Genomic DNA, 12,452 nt, shown 5'->3' with positions numbered 1-12,452 from the left:
ACCCCAACTTTTTCTCCTTGTATTAGCATGTATTAATTATACAAAGGAGTTTGTGATAGTTGATCAGATTTACCCCATCTATTATTCTCATCCCTACTCCCCTAGAACTCTCCTCTACAATTTCTAGGTATCCATTCTTCTGTGTCATTTCAACATAACTAAAAAAAATGTTGGTACTTCCCATCTCCATATTTTTCCTCTCTCTTGAGCAAATGCCAATCAGACTGTAGTTCATTCTCCATAATTCTGCTGGAACCACTCTTGTCAAAAATTAAGTTCTGTGTGCATATCTTCTGAGTGCATATCTTTTCTGACATCCCAAATGAAGATAAGAGTGTGGCTGTTTGTGTGCATGTGTTTATGTGTGTGTTTGTGTGTGCGTGTGTGCACGCATATTTGTGCTGTTCATTTTCCTGCCCTGGGACTCAGTCTTCCTATGAGTTTCCAGATGCAGTCATATTCCCTCCAAACTGGCCACCTCACAACTGGTCATTCACTCTTTAAAATGTGTTCTTTACTTGGTTTCTAGGAAATCATGTTTAAATTTTTCCCAATTCCACAGACCTCTCCTGGGGCTCCCTTCCTACATCCTCTTTCTGACATTGAATATTAGGCCAGGGCTCAGTCCTAAGGTCTCCATCTATAATCATCCTTTAAACATCTCATCTAGACTTTACTACACTCTAAATGTCATCTGTATTGTGACAATTCCACCCTATCCTCCTTTCAACTCCAAGTACAGTTCCTGAAGTCAGTCCAGCACCTCATCTTCAGGCGTGGAGATCTACAGTGCCACTCATGCCCAAGAGCTCGGTGTGGGATCAGGCCAGAGACAGGATTCCGTGAAGGATCCAGTCAATAGTAAGAATTTTAGGCTTTGTGGGCCATAAACAGTTCAACTCTGCCCTCAGAGCATAAAAGTAGCCACAGATTATTAATATATAAAATGTAGCTTACAACAATTAAAAAAATGGCTGGTTCTAATAAAACTCTTCCTTACAGAATTACAGATTGAGTCCACAGATCATGGTTTGCTAGGCTCTGGGTGAAACAAACTTGTCTGTTTTGTGTGTGTTTTCCCCCTCTGCCTTGTGTTGCTCCCCTCCCTCACAGACCTCCCCTGGGGAGCATTCTTCAGCCACCCACTAACACACAACTCCATCTCAGGCTTCATTCCCAGGAGCCCATCTAAGGCAGGGTTCATGTCCTGTCTCTCAGTACCCTGGATGCCTAGCCTAGCCTGATGGGTTTACCAGAGGGCTGACATTACCTGTGGCCTGTCTCCTCCACACCAGATTAGAATCTCTTTGAAGTTTCCTTCACCTTTCTCTGCCTCAGTTCCCTTATCTGGTGCAGCCTTCTCATCTTTTAATAAGCAGGAATCCCACATTTAATTCCCACTACTACCCTTTAATGTAAATGCCATTATTATTGCTACATGACCAGTGATGAGGCTGAGACAGACATCCTACCTCCGGGGTGTCCTGAAATATATAGTTTTTTCATTGAGCACATGCCAATGCCCTGCCAAGAAAGCGTCCAGCTCTTTCTGTGCTACCCTGTATTCCACCATCTCCACACCTTGCCATTCCCTCACCAAGGCTTCCTGGGCTGACTTTTTCACTTTCATATTGACATACTGTCACCCCTGACTAACGCTTTTGATCCCCTAAGATGAGAAATGGAGCAGAGGGGAGGCCTCAATGATTAAAAAATGTGTTGTGTTTCTCATAGACTACGGCTACTCTAAAATTAGTTTATAACATATATTTGGTACCAAGTTCAAAAGGTAATAAGGAAAACATAATAAAAAAACAAAGCTTCTTTCAGATTTATCTTATCTCCTTTCTTATTGGCCACATATGGGGGGGGATGCTTTTTGGTTTTGTTTTTTCACCTGTTCTGGGGCCTGGGCGCTGACCCTTAGCCTCTTTGTACTCAAGGCTAACAACACTCTACCACTTGAGCCACAGTGCTTTTTCTGAGTGGTTTATTGACGATAAGAGTCTCACAGACTTTCCTGCCCAGGCTGGCTTCAAACTTCAATCATCAGATCTCAGTCTCCTTAGTAGCTAGGATTATAAGGTATTAGCCACCGATGCCTGACTATATTTATGTTCTCTCTTTTTTGGCCTGCAGCCCACCATCTTCGCTGTGTCCTATGTCTTCCGTGACACTCAGGGCTCAAAACTGGCTGGCCATTGGGGCTGGGGATATAGCCTAGTGGCAAGAGTGCCTGCCTCGGATACACGAGGCCCTAGGTTCAATTCCCCAGCACCACATATACAGAAAATGGCCAGAAGCGACGCTGTGGCTCAAGTGGCAGAGTGCTAGCCTTGAGCGGGAAGAAGCCAGGGACAGTGCTCAGGCCCTGAGTCCAAGGCCCAGGACTGGCCAAAAAAAAAAAAAACTGGCTGGCCATGGCAGCTGGTGTTGGAAACCCCTAGAGCCCTGTTTGCCCAGCCAGGCTGAGGGTGGGTGACTGGGCAGGAGAGGCTGAACTCAGGGCCTGGGTGGTGTCCCTGAGCCTCTGTGTGCTCACGGCTAATGCTCTACCACTTGGAACTACAGTGCCACTTCCAGCGTTTTCTGAGTAGTATATTGGAGAAAAGAATCTCATGGACTTTTCTGCCCAGGCTAGCTTCGAACCATGATCCTCAGATCTCAGCCTCTTGAGTAGCTAGAATCACAGGCATGAGCCACCAGCACGTGACTATATATTGTTTTAATGTGATTGTTATATCGGGGTTTCCTTGCTTGAACTTTCTTTGATGTTATTTAGTGAATTAGTTGGCTGTATTTTCATTTTATTCAAGAAAGGATTTTAAGTTCTGTGTGTGTGAGAGAAAATGAGACAAAATAAGAGGCAGGAACTGGTGGCTCACACTGTAATCCTAGCTACTCAAAAGGCTGAGATCTGAGGATAACCGTCCAAAGCCAGCCCAAAATAGAAAGACTCTTATCTCCAATTAACCACCAGAACACTGGAAATAGAGCTGTGGCTCAGAGTGGCAGAGCACTAGCCTTGAGCAAAAGAGCTCAGGGACAGCCCAAGGTTCTGAGTTCAAGTTCCACGACTCTCTCTCTCTGTCGCTCTCTGTCTCTCTATCTCTCTGTGTCTCTGTCTCTCTCTCTCTCTCTCTCACACACACACACACACACAAAAGGAACTATAGTGCTGGGAATGTGGCCTCGTGGTAGAGTGCTTGCCTAACATGCATGAAGCCCTGGGTTCAATTCCTCAGTACCATATAAACAGCAAAAGCTGGAAATGGCGTTATGGCTCAAGTGGTAGAGTGCTAGCCTTACACAAAGAAGCTCAGGAGTTCAAGCCCTAGGACTGGAAAGGAAAGAAAGAGAGAGAAAGAAAGAACTATTTCTTCAGTGACACTCCATTATCTTCAGGATAAAGCCATGCACAAGTTTACATCTCTAGACATGCCACCAGCCCATGTACTAACTAACCTCTTTCCATTCCCCAAACATGCCACTTATTCTCTTTCCCTCATCTGGATTTATGTATGGACCTCTACTGGCTTATCCTGCCTTATTGCCAGTGTCACATCTCACTTTGATCTCCACTCCCTAAAAGTAATTTTCTGTAGAACCTCCCAAGTTGGTGTTAGCCCTCCTCTCTCATATTCTTCTGTAGAGTGAAGCACTTACCAAATTGTGTGTGTGTATGTGTGTGCTGGTAATGGGGCTTGAACTCAGGGCCTGAGCTTTTTTGCCCAAGGCTGTCCACTCTACTACTTGAGCTGCATTTCCACTTCCAGATTTTTTGTGGGGTTTTTTCGTGTATGTGTGTGTGTGTGTGTGTGTGTGTGTGTGTGTGTGTGTGCGCGCGCGCGCTTAATTGGAGATGAGTCTTACAGACTCTCCTGCCCAGGCTGGCTCTGAACCATAATCCTCAGATCTTAGCATGCTGAGTAGCTAGGGTTATAGGCCTGAGCCATTGGCACCCAGCTCCAAATTATCTCTTAATAATTCACTTCCTTGTCTAAGTTCCCCACTACCTATAATCTCTGTGACATCAAGGGCCTGGTTATCTCATCTACTACCTGTCTACTATCTAACTGGTCCTAGCACACAGTAACAAACATTTGTTCCACAAATAAATAAATCCAGACATTATATTACAAACCTTTTATAGAGGGGAATCAGAAATTTAACTGACTTCCCTCAGCCAAAGTAGAAAGTACCAATTAAGTAGAAAATCATACAGTAATTGCTCAGGAAGAAGCAGAGTCTACATATAACCTTTTGTTGACCCCTCAGTTCATTCTCTGACACCCCTAATGCTTCCTTTTTTTCTGCTAGCAGTTATCAAAATTATAATGATAGATAATTGGTTAATTAATTGGATACTTAGGTCTTCTGTCTTCCTCATCAATGAGTCAATCCCTAGTTCCTCCCACATTGTCTGCATGTAGCAGATGATCAGTAAATGGCCACATTTAAAGAATATTATCCCTGTCATTGAGCTCAGAAATCAATTTCTCCTGCAAGTTCATGGAAGATACAGAATCTGTAATATAAGGATGAATAGACTCAGTAACCTCTAGTCTACAGACATTCAGGTGAGGGTCATAGGCCTCTTCCTTAGAGTGCCTTGCAATAAAAGCTGATTGGCATCTGGGAGCTGGTGGCTCATGCCTATAATTCTAGCTCTTTAGGAGGCTAAGATCTGTGGATCACAGTTCAAAGCCAGCCAGGGAAGGAAAGTCCATGAGAATCTTATCTCCAATTAACCTCCAGAAAACCAGAAGTAGCACTGTGGCTCAAAGTGGTAGAGTGCTAGCCTTGAGCAATAAAGCTTAGGGACAGAGCCCATGCCCTAAGTTCAAGCCCCATGACCGCCAAAAAAAAAAAAAAAAAAAAAAAAAAAAAGCTGATTGGCAATGCCACAAAGCACAGTTCAGGCAAAGCAGTGCCACAGAAAGCCAACAGTATTCCATGCAGGGGAAAACCACTGAAAACCGAAAGTTATAAAGAAGCTTTAGGGGTAAGTGATAATGCTTCTTTGCTAACTGGGACACTGGGTAGACTTTGAGGGGTAGTGAATTTAATGTTAACACTAATATTTTGATATTCTGAGTATCAAAATGCGGAGGCTTTCTTTTTTTATTATACACTGTATATAATTTTTTATTTAGTTTTATTTTTTTCTTTCATCTCTCTGAATGTTCTGTACCTTGCATCTTGTACAAGAGATTATTCAACCAGGGGATGGGAAAGGGAATCACAGAAACAGCAGGCCAAAGGATGAACTAATACAATGATACTCAACAGCAGGTTGGATATCAACCTTACAACTTGTGGGGGAAAAGAATAGGAAGGAGTAAGTGGGAGAAAATGAAGGATGGGATATCATTGTCTAAAAACAAATGTAATCATTACCTTATTAACTGAAATCCCCGTTCATCACCTTTTTAATAATGACAAAATTTTAATAAAAATTATACTTGCATTTTCAAAATAAAGTAATTGAAATATTGAATAAAGACTCATATATGACATGATTCTATATTTTCTTAATGGAGAGTTTTGAGGAAAAATCCCTTATCACCTATCCAGTTGCATGTGTTGTTTATGTCTACATAAAAAAAAACAGATAGCAGTGTCTTGGTGGGTAAACTAAATCTTATTTTATATACTGAAGTCAATTTCTCACAGGCCCATACAACAAACCACTTTTCTTGAAACTGATACTTCTCGAGCAAATACCGTATTCTCTATCACACCCCTATTTTATTTTCTATGTTCTAGAGCTATTTTATTTTCTATTTTCTAGAGCTCCTTTTGAACACACAAACATCTTGTGGCAACACTGACAGACCCTTTAATTCAAGGTGCCAACTTTGTATTCCATTCCATATGGGCTTAAGAAAACCAATTTCATATTTTATAACTGGCTTTTAGAAAATCTGCCCTTTCTCTCTCTTGTCAGGGATTGGTTTCCTCACCCATATATTCAGCTTGCCTCCTCAAATCAAGAAATAATAACCAGAATGCCTGGGGTGCTGCTGCCTTTAGCACAGGTTTCTGAAGCCCACACACAGAACATCTGTGTTCCAGTAGAATTTTTGGATATTTCTGTCACCTCACCATTTGTCAAGACCAGAGGTTTTCAAAAGCAACTGAGCATGAGAAAGGCATGTGAAGTTCATAGTAACCTCCCAATTAATTGTTGTCCTTCGCAGAATGTGATCTGATGTAAGAATCTGCCAGAGACATCTGTCTCATGTCACTATCTCAGAACCCTGTCTCCAGCTTTGTTCTTGAGGGACACAACAGGGCACCCCTCCTACCTGTGCCTTAGTGCACTGGATGCTAACCCTAAGGGTTTAGCACAGTGTGCCAACATCACCTACTTACTGTCAGCCTCCTCCACACCAGATTGCAATCTCTTTGAGGTTACTTAACCTTCCTGCACCTCACTTTCTTATCAGATGCAGTTTTGTTGACCTTTGTATGACTAGAATCTAGCACAATCTCACCATACATTCTAGATCTGGGAACAGCCTTAATGTCTTGGTATTTTAGTACTTTTTGTGTGTGTGCATGCTGGTACTGGAGCTTGAACTCAGGGCACTATCCCTTAGTGCTTTTTGCTCAAGGCTGGCACTCTACCACTTGAGCCACACTTCTACCTCCAGTCTTTTGATAGTGAATTGGAGAAAAGAATCTCATAGACTGTCCTGCTCAGGCTGGCTGTGAACCACAATCCTCAGATCTCAGCCTTCTGCAAAACTAGGATTACAGATGTAAGACACCACCAGCACTTGGCTCTTTCTTGATTCTTGTGTCCCAGAATTTACAATATCCTATTGAGGTTGTCTGGATGTGCTACTTTCTAGACTAGGAAAAAAAATTGCCTCCTTTCAGCTTCAGTAGCTATAAAAAGGGGCATTAAAGACTTCCTTGAACTTCCCCAAGCCCTCCAGCACTACCTCACACAATACAGCTGAGCCCACTACACAACAGAGCTTCAAGCCCCCCCTCCCCCCCGCCTCACTGGCTCCCAACCAAGCTGTGGCCCCTAAAGCCTTCCAATATGTCAGCTCCCAGGGATGAAACATTCTGTTCACAGATCCTAGCTCAGAGCTGGGGACACAGCAGGCCCTCAATAAATAGTTGATGAACTGAATGGAGACTATGAAATTACTTGTGACTTTTTAACTTCTTCGTGGTCTGGCTATTTTCCATCTATCTGACCAAGACAAATGAGCATTCTCGCAAGAAAACCAATTACTGGATTTCAGTCAATGAGAGGACACCACGAAAGCCATTCTTACATCAACCCAGTGCTATAATCCAAGGGTTTCAAATGTTGCCAGGCAATATTTCCCAAGGGTGATTTGTGGACAGAGGATCACTAGAGGGTCAATATGTCAATATTCTCTGGGCACCCATTGTGCCCCCAGCATCCCCCCAGCTGCCACAGAGTCGAGTGACCTAATCTAATGATGTAAAGCAGATAGATGGATAGGAGATTTCTCCTCCAGCAAGTGCTTAGGAGCCATTATATGTGTATAAAACTCAATAGTTATATTTCAAATTCTGGGCCCAACTCCAGACATCTGAATCCTAGATCTTGTAAGAGATATATTTCTGCCTCCAAGAACAATGGGGCAGACTCCTGTCATTAGTACAGTGCTCACTTGAAAGGCATCTTTTAAACCTGGGGGAAGATACAGTGTCTGTCCATCCCAAGTTTTTATAATGATCACTTGGATTTCTGTAGTACCTTATGAGTTTTTTAATCATTCATCCTTTTAAAATAACTGCCTTTACCATGTATTTAACTCACCTGAGCTCAAAGGGATATGGCAAAATTCCCATCTGTCTGTGGGTTGTAAAAAGATTGAGTAGCATGATATGATGGAGAAGATGATTTCAAGAAAGCAGTTTAGGAATGGTGCTTTGTTTTTTTATGGTATTTTTGTGTTTTATAAACACTGAAATTATAACACATATGAAAGGTATAAAATCATAAATGTACAACTTGATGGATTTTTATGTATTTGGCTACACGTAACCAGCACCTGACCAAGAAGCAGAACAGTGTCAGCACCCCAGAAAACCCTAGTTCCCTTCCAGTGCCACTCAAACATAACCACAGACCTTGACCTCCAACACTAGATTAGTTCTCTCGGGGCTCTTTTTTAGAGCAACAACAAAAAAAGTGGGAATCTTTCCATGCTCTGAGATCATTTTCTCAGAATTGTCTGGTTCACATTTTATTTGGCTGTTGTACAGTGTACCTGTCTCTGTGTCCTCTCTGTCTCTCTCTGTCTCTGCTCTCTCTCTCTCTGTCTCTCTCTCTGTCTGTATCTTGCTGCTATTCCATATCCTCGTCCTTTTTCAGATAAATTATTTTCCCCTGCTTCTTGTTATGCAAACAAAGCACAAGCATAGGTACAATGGCTTCTATTTCATTTCCCAGGTATTTGTTGGTATCTCCCATGTGCTAGCCACTGACATGGGCACTTGGGTTAAAAAGACAATTTGTAGGATGCCTTGGAAACCACAGCAAGGACACCTCACCCAGCCATGTGGCCAAAGTTTCCCCAAGAGTCATCTGAGGTCAACACAAGGAGGAAGTAAGGTTGGGCTGGCCAGGGATGTTAGGGGGCCAGGAGGGGAGTGATGGAGGAAGGAGGACCATGTGCTGAGGCAGAGAGAGAGGCAAGAGGCTCACAAACCAATTTATTCTGTGCAGAGAACACTTATGAGTTGGTAGACTGAAGAACTGAATTTCCCTCCTCTGTTAATAAATCTTTCTATCACTGTGACAAAACCCCTAGCTCAGTTTAAAAGGAAGTGTACAGTTTCAGAGGCTTTAGTTCACTGACAAGGTTCCATGTGTCTGGGCCCATGGTAAAGCATTCTATCATGGAAGAAGGGTATGGCAGAGGAAAGCTGCTCAGCTCATGAAGGCTAGGAAGCAGAGAGAGGAATGGTCCAGAGTCATGAGGTTCCCTTCAAAGGCCCACCACCAGTCACTTACTTCCTCCAACAAGACCTCCCTCCTAACAACCAATTCAGCTCTGAAGTAATCAGTGCACTATTCCATGAAGTTGCCACCTTGTGATCCAATCACCACTCAGTATCAGTAGCACCATTGGCTGGAGTCTAGGCCTTCAAAATATGAACCATTTTTGCGAGGGGGGGTGTGTATTTCATGTTCAAACTATAACACTTTCCTACTGAAACCTCATTAACACTGTAGTAAAGAGACGATTGAAAAATACATAAATCCGCACAGGTATGGAGAACAAGAGAAGTGACAAGCAAAAGTTCTAGAAGCAAGAAATTAGCTGAATGAGTGAAAACAACAAAACCCAAGAGAGCAGGGGATAACCTGAGGTCCATTGAAATGATGTGGGTGGGATGGATTGATATGAGTTAGGGTTTACACAAGTGAGGGAGGCTGAGCAAATGGAGAGGGAGCTCGCCTCCTTTAGGAGAATAATGGCCTCCACTTTACTTACTCCCACTGATTCCCATACCAGTTCTTCTTTTGGCTGAATCTCACTATATAGGAAAAGAACATCTGAGAATTATAGTTCCAGCTTAGCCATGTGGAAAATAAAAATTGAACCACTACATGGAAAGGAGCAACAAGATAGAAAGAAGCTGGGCTTTAACACACCAGAGCTGAACTACTTCTCCCTGGGGGGTGGGCTAGGAAGGAAGACATGGTACCTTGCATAAATGGCTGCCACCTCCAACTCTGTTTCTTTGGCTGAATGCGCACCGTGATAAAACACCCTACTTTTTTTAAAAACGTGGGTTTTCCTTCCTTTGTCATTCTCTTCAGCTTGGAGCTCTGATGTTCTCCCTGCCTTTTTCAAAGGCTACTGGAACAGGTGAACTGAGGTAAATATTCATCCAGGGACCCAAGTTCCTCTTCCATCATCAGATATAGGGGCTGAACCCATGTCTATTTGACGCTAAGACTAATTCTCTTTTAGCCTCCCTAACCCAGGAGCCTACATACAATGTGAGAATTGGGCAGGAAATAACTAATACATGTCCAACATAATTTTTAAAAATTAAACAGAAAACTAATGCCCAGTGTGGTGGTACACACTTGTGATCCCAGCACTTGGGAGGCTGTCACAGGAGGAATCTGATTCCAGGCCAGTCTGAACTACAGAGTGAGACTGTATAACAAACAAAAAACCCAGAAAGTACACGTTTCGTGGGCCTTTGAATTAGCTGAGTGCATCTGAGTGCTGAGCTGAGCTTAGGGTCTTCAAAGCATCCACAGATTGTTCCTGTTAGGATTGCTTCCAGGAGAGAAAGAAAATTCTATACTTGAAGCCTTTGCTTTGAATCTTTTTATAGCAATAGAACTAATCTCCATGATGTCCAGCGTTTTCTAAATTGTGGGTGGTACATATGGAAAATGCCAACATTTATAGAGCACCTGGGGGTAAATGCCACAGTAAGAAAATCTACTTAGAAATAGAGGGACAAAGGGTGAACAAATCCAGCAGTAGTACTCACTAGAGAGTATGTTGAAAATGAACTACCCAACTTGTAGGTGAGGATGGGAGAGAGAAACTAGGAGAGAGTGAGGGAAGAGGACACTGTCCAAAAAGAAATGTACTCTCTACCTGACTTATGAAATGGCAATCTCTCTGTCCATCATCGTCCTAATAACCATTTTAAAAAAAATTTTAAAGAAAGTTTACTTAAAAGCCAAGCACCACTACCTCTTTTCTGTAATCGTAGCTACTTAAGAGAGTGAGATCTGAGAATCACAGTTCAAAGCCAGACAAGGAAGGAAAAAAATCTATGAGACTCTTAAATCCAATTAACCAGCAAAAAAGCTAGAAGTGAAGGTATAGGTCAAGCTGTAAAGCAGCAGCCTTGAGCAAAAAAGCTCAGGGACAGAAACTAGGCCCTAAGTTCAAGCCCCAGAAACACACACACACACACACACACACACACACACACACACACACACACACACACACACTGTCTTCTTAGGGCTTTCCACTACTCACATGTTCTTTATGGTAAATATGAAAAGAAAGAAAACCCAAAACATTTAGGAAAAAATAAACATTTCACTAGAACAAAACTTTCCAATAACATCTTCTAAAGTTTTCATAAGAAATAAGACTTTCCTCTTCCAACATACTTTTTATATTAGATCTTGTGCTTGAAATGGTTACAAAATATCCCTGATTATATTTTTTTCTAATTATGCCCTTTTCAAATTCATGATCGTCTCCACTGACAAGAACCCTTGCACAAGTAGACACTGTGAATTACAGCAAAGCCCATAATTTTCCTCCAGCTGTCAGAAATGCCTTTCTTGTCCTAATGGAATTAGGAGCCTTAGAATTTTCCTTGACAATGAAGGCAATTGTTCTCCCAATCTAACAGCTCTGCCTTTTCTTCCATTGGCCACATGTAATGTTGAATTTCTTGTAATGAAACAAAGTGCACCATGATAAAATTGTTACTTTTTTTCAGGTCGAGCATATTAAAATTATGATGGAGTTTTCTTCAAACATATACTGATATTCTTTGTTGTCTCAATTTTTCTTTAGGTTCCAAACAATAACTCCAATAACTTGGTTCCTTGGCAAATCATTTGTAATTTCACTCCTGTGAAAGTACAATCTTTCTTTTAAGTCATAAATGTTCGCACATACTAATACAGGGTTGTGGTTCCCAAGCCCTCCTTCAGCCTCAGAGATGTGTTGTGTTCACAGAACTGAGAACAGCAGTTACACTTATGGTTACAGTTCCTTACAGTGAATGGGCCCTGAATGAACTCAGCAAGAGTTGAGGCAAAACCAGGGTCAATTCCTCATTGTCCTCCAATGGTGTCATCTAACCCTGCCAACAGTAATCTGTGGGACCAAGGCAAAGTGTTACCAGTGGGAAGGCCAGTTAAGTAGGGGTCAGTCACATAGGGCTGCAGAGCCTGCATGAAGGTGGCCTGAGTCCCTCAGGCTCCAGCCCAGCTCATGTCACCCTGCCACCCTGAGGTCAAACTGACCAGCACTGCCCTGGAAACATTACTGTCAGGTAAGATGTTCCAAGGGCTCAGGGATTACTTCCCAGGCCCTGATCTGACCCAGTCCATTTGGAATGAGAAATTTGCAACGGGGAGGAAGAGGATATCCAGACTTCCTGCATTCATTGTTTACTGCACACATATATTTTCAGGCAATCCTTAGAGCTTTTCTTTTCTTCATTTTTTTTTCTGTTACTAAGGCTTAAACTCATGGCCTTATGCTCTCATTTAGCTTTTTCTGCTGTACCATATAAGCCACACCTCCAATCCAGATTTGGGGGGTCGGGGGAGCTGAGTAATTGGAGATGGAGTCTATAGCATTTGGCCTGCCCAGTCAAACTTCAAACCCAGATCATTGGATCTGAGCCTCCTGAGTAGCTTGGATTCTAGACATAAGCCACCAATG

The sequence above is a fragment of the Perognathus longimembris genome, chromosome 7 (assembly GCF_023159225.1).
Source record: "Perognathus longimembris pacificus isolate PPM17 chromosome 7, ASM2315922v1, whole genome shotgun sequence".
Taxonomy (NCBI): domain Eukaryota; kingdom Metazoa; phylum Chordata; class Mammalia; order Rodentia; family Heteromyidae; genus Perognathus; species Perognathus longimembris.
Note: the sequence above shows the minus strand (reverse complement) of the source record.